This window comes from Crinia signifera, chromosome 2, assembly GCF_055691185.1.
Source record: "Crinia signifera chromosome 2, ASM5569118v1, whole genome shotgun sequence".
Lineage (NCBI taxonomy): Eukaryota > Metazoa > Chordata > Amphibia > Anura > Myobatrachidae > Crinia > Crinia signifera.
The window spans coordinates 289,507,538-289,512,966 of NC_139218.1; the positions used below are offsets into that span (position 1 = coordinate 289,507,538).

The window sequence follows — 5,429 nt, forward strand, 5'->3', positions numbered from 1 at the left end:
TCCGGCGGGCGCACGTTACTTCCGCCCCGCTTCCTGTGTCTGGCAGTGCTTTGTAGTGCGGTGACTTCCGCTTCTCTTCGGCGGACGTTCGGGAGCGCCCCACTTCCTTTGTAGGCTTGTGTCTGATTGGTCTGTTTCGTTTAGACGTCAGCTCTGTTTGGACGGAGTTCATTCATGGTAAATGTCTCCGTTTCAGCGGCCATTTTGTTAGAGATTTCTTCATCTTTTGCTTAAGGAATCGGCCATTTTTCTGAATACAGATGCGCGGACTTAGGATAGTAATACTCGATTTTTCATGGGACATATGAAGAGAAATATATGGATAAGAGATACAAAACGTTAGTGCTTGTATTTAGATGTACATACCATATTCATATCGTTTAATAAACCCTATCATAGCTTATATTAACCATATATGACAGGTTATCCTGGTTAAAGCAGTGTAAATTACTGTCTAATGTACATTTATTTAGAATAACCCTGGTCAGAAATATATATATATATATATATATATATATATATATATATATATATATATATGTGTGTATATGTATATATACATATACACACCTATAGAAAAAATATAAATACATTTTATAAAAAAATTTTTTAATTAATAAATAATTATAAATATAGAGACAAAGTATGCAACATGAGACGGATAGATATAAAATAGCAGCAATTTTAGTGAATTAAGAGCAGATATTATGTACTCATAATTTTAGTGAAAATACAGAACCTTAGTGAAGTAAGCAGAATTTCGACAGTGATTTATAAGATAGGAGTAATAGCTAACAGTATATAGGTGAATCATACAAGAGTAATGTGATTTTGGTGTTTATAGCTTTTTATTTTTATTTTGAAAATATATATTACAGTGATTACTAAGTAAGGACATAATGGTATATTTGTGAATAAATAGTGAGTTTGATTGTGAAGGTGTTTGAGCCATGGTATCTCTATCTTGTCCTTATCACGAGGTATACGTTTTTCCTGTACATTACAGTACCCGTTCTTCTCAGGTAGTCACCTGTCCTGATACTGTACGGGCCCAAACACTGCTTGGCTGCCAAGATCGAACGGGGTTGGGCATTCCCAGCGTGGTATGACTGTAATGTTTATTCCATGTTCCATTTCCTCTCGGACTTTGGTACCTTATTGCTCATATAGTGAAACCTGAGTGAGGGTTTGGGAAGGAAAGAAAAAGGGGAAAAAAGGAAGAAAGTGATCCAGTTTGTGATAGAATAGTGAGGTTTAGAGGGGGTTTACAAAACCTTCACAGGAAAGGTGCAATCTCGTATCCTATATTTAAACCGCTTGGATACAGCGTCTGGAGCTGGAAGATCCAGTACATCTCCCTTTGGGACAATTTCTTAGCCAGGTCGCCTCCTCTGTCACCCAACTGGACATGTTCGATTGCTTTGAACGTCAAATCTTCAGGGTTAGAAGCATGGGTTGCGGTGAAATATATAGATCTCCCTGCTAGCGTGTGTCTGTGTGAGGTGTAACTAATGCTGCATGGGCACATGCTTCCTCTCTGCTGAACTCCTGCAGCAATCTGCATATATCCCCCCATTATAGTCCGCTGCTGCTGCTCCACACATGTCCCTCTTGCCTGCTGCCCCGACCAGCGTGTCATCCTCCAGTCACAGACAGTGGGCGGGACTACCAGTGACGGATTGGTGGCTTAAGACTCCAGTCACCAGCCCTGACTGTGTGTGAATCAACAGTGAGTTGCGGTTCCAGCTAGGAGTCAGGACACTGGAGGCGGGGGAGCTGGGCATGCACGGGTGTGGGGAAGCAGGTGTGCTGGGTGGGTGACAGAGTTTGTGGAGCATGTCTCCGGCGCACAGTGATTTTTCAGCGCCCGGAGCTCATGCTCCACCGGCTACGCCCCTGTCCAGAGGCTCGACTAGCCATATGCAGGAGGTGTTGCCTGCACCCAAAATGGCTGCTCTTCTGCAGTGACAGGAGCTGGGTGATGCAGTGTGATACTCTCTTGCAGCACTTGGTCACAGAGAGTCCCATCTCTGGGAACAGCCAGCATCTGAGGGGATGCTGGACATGCCCCATAAGTGATAAAAACTAGTCCCTGTTAGGTTATGCCCACTTTCCATTAGGCCCCTGCCCTTTAAGATAACCATGACTATTTTTCTCTGCATTTTGAATTTGATTTGAACTTAATAATAGTGTACTAAATAACTGGAATTTCATTAGGTATTTTTACTGTTCTTTCTATAGCCTGTATTAGATCATTAATCCCTGTAAGCAGTACAATACAGTATATTAATGACCCTTCTATACACTACAGTTCAAAAGTTTGGGTTCACCAGAAAATGTTGTGTTTTACATGAAAACTGACTTTTATTTATCAAATAAGTTGTAAAATGAACAGAATATTTAGTCAAGACATTGGCAATGTTAGAAATAATGATTTTTATTTGAAATAATGATTTTGTCCTTTAATCTTTGCTTTCATCAAATAATGAAGCAATTACAGCATGGCAGACCTTTGTCATTCTAGCTGTTAATTTGTTGATGTAACCTGAAGCACCTCCCACAAGTTGGAATAGCTTTTTGGGCCCTTCTTGCATACCATACAGTCAAGCTGCTCCAACAGCTCAATGGGGTTGAGATCTGGTGACTGCGCTTTCCACTCCATTACGGACAGAAAACCAGCTGCCTGCTTCTTCTCTAAATAGTTATTGCATAATTTGGAGGTGTGCTGTTGGAGGAGGACACTGGCTCTAATCAAGCACTGTCCATGGGGTATGGCATTGCAAAATGTAGTGATAGCCTTCTTTATTCAAAATCTTTTACCTTGTACAAATCTCCCACTTTACCAGCATCAAAGCAGCACCAGACCATTATATTACCTCCACTATGCTTGACAGATGGGGGAAAATTTGCTAAGAATACAAATAAGATTGTTCGTATTCGTATCCATAATATGAATGAACACGACTGCATACGGCTGTTTTATCCATATGCAAATTCGTATTCCAGGGGGGGGGGGGATATACAAAGCAGTCAAATACGACTGCTTTGTAATCCCGATGCCATATTCATTCGTATTAGTGGCCGTATATATGGCCGCTAATAAAAATTCCTATAGGCAGTCTGCCTCGGGGTCCGTGGCTCCAGGGCTGCAGAGTTTGGGGTCTGGGACCCAGGGCTCCAGGGTCCGTGGTCCAGGACTCGGGGGCTGCAGAGTCTGGGGTCCGGGGCTCCAAGGCTTCAGGATCCGAAGAAATCCATAGGGGTACCTGTGGAAGAAAATCCTACTTACCACGGTCATCCGGCGAAGATCATGTCCTCTTCTTTCCTACGTAGTCCAGATCTTCTTTTAAAAAAAAACTCGTATGACCCGGCCTGTACCCTCTCACAAACTAACCGGAGAGATGCTGAAGTTTCATCTTCAGTGCCTCTCCTCCAAATGATTCTATTGGCCACCTAGCGGCCAATCAGGAGCTGAGAAATTCGGCTTTTTCAGTTGTGCGAACATAATTGCATAAGAGTTTTCTAATCATCCATTAATCTTCTAAAGCCTTTATCAAAAACAATGTACCATTAGAACACTGGCGTGATAATTGTGGTAATTATGTTTGCAGCTAGTATAGTCATTTACCACATTAACAATGTATAGAATGTATGTCTGATTAATTTAATGTTATCTTCATTGAAAAAAAAAACTGCTTTGCTTTCAAAAATAAGGACATTTCTTACTCCAAACTTTTGAATAGTGTATACGCCACTGCCACAGATCCACCCTGAACACTACACTACTGAATTCTCTATATCCTATACTACATAACTAACTTCTCTATGACCTACACTACCTTTCTGGTTCCACTATGTTGCTATCACTACAGTGTAAAACATCATTATACTACCACTATGCACTACATCAAAGGAAAAGACTAAAGGAAAATGAGACATTGGGTCCACAATGCTATCAATATCTGCCCCCTCTAGCAGTATGTGCCTCAAATGCCCAAAGCATTTGCAGCATGCTTATTTTACATAATCACAGGTGTGCCCCAAATGCCCCAGTGTCGCCACAGCACTCCATTCTGTGTGCCAGAAATAGCCCTAGTGTCTGCTCCCCAGCAGCTTCTTTCAGTAAGGCCCTCAGTGGCATGGTGACACACTATTTCTACAGCTCTGTGACAAGTTCCCCATCAGAGTGTTCTTCGAATGCCTGTCAGCTTTATTCTATAATGTCTTCCAATAATGTTCAGCTTCAACCATATAAACTGCAGCTGCAGCTGAGACAGTTTGGGTGTATAATATGTGCGGTCAGTTCTCTTGTCACATGATCTTATGACTCATGATGATGTTAGTGGGTATATCTAGTGAAAGGGATCCTTCCATTACTGTGCACAGACCAGGAGGGTATTGTAGGTGGGATGGATCAGGGGGTGGCTAGGAACAAAAAAAGAGGCAATAGCTGCATGTACCAGGAAGGGTGATGGAATGAAGTTGAGACTGGCTGACACCTGCTGCACCCTTCAAGGCAGAGCTGGATTAAGGGGTGGGCCCCCGTGCAGATGGAGACATGCTTGTCTTTGTCTCTGTATTGGCCAAGGCACCCATGCAGCAGAATAGTAGAGCTGCTGCTGCTCCTTACTGAGAAATCTGGAGCCAGCAGTTGTTAATTCCACATGCACCAGCAGAGAAAGCTGCTGAGTACATCCATCAGTGACTGATTTCCTGTCTACCACTCTGTGGGGCAGATGTACTAACCCCCCCTTTGCGCTTCTGAAATAACGGGTCCCACTTCTCCTGCATAACGAGGAGAAGCAGGCACCCGTTATTTGCTAATGTATTAACCCCACCCTAGCCGATAAGAAGAGCCGTTACGGTCCAGAAACCCCCCAAAACACCCCAGAACAGTGAAATGGCCCCCCAAAATTAGTTAACGCCACCCCACGATCAACGTGAACCCGAAGCGTGGCGAGCGCAGCGAGCCAGTGAGGGGCGGCGGTACGCGTCCTCCGACCTTTTCATACCCCCACTATCCACGTCGGCGTGGAAGTGAGAATAGAATAGTGTGGCGAGCGCAGCGAGCCACCGAGCCCGAAGCGTGGCGAGCGCAGCGAGCCCCGCGAGGGGACGCGGATACCTTCACAGTTATACACGTCCCCTCGCGGGCTTCACAGGTGTCCGTGGCGACGCGGACACCTGTGAAGCCCGCAAGGGGACGCGTTTACCTGTGAAGGTATCCGCGTCCCCTCGTGGGGCTCGCTGCGCTCGCCACGCTTCGGGCTAGGTGGCTCGCCACACTATTCTATTCTCAACTCCACGCCGACGTGGATAGTGGGGGTATGAAAAGGTCGGAGGACGCGTACCGCCGCCCCTCGCGGGCTCGCTTCTCTCGCCACGCTTCGGGTTCACGTTGATCGTGGGGTGGCGTTAACTAATTTTGG

General features: G+C 44.7%; 1 pseudogene; it reads right to left on the minus strand.

The window, feature by feature from the left end:
- Positions 1-997: 997 nt before the first annotated feature.
- On the minus strand, positions 998-1,117 carry LOC146060810 (5S ribosomal RNA; annotated as a pseudogene).
- Positions 1,118-5,429: the final 4,312 nt, after the last annotated feature.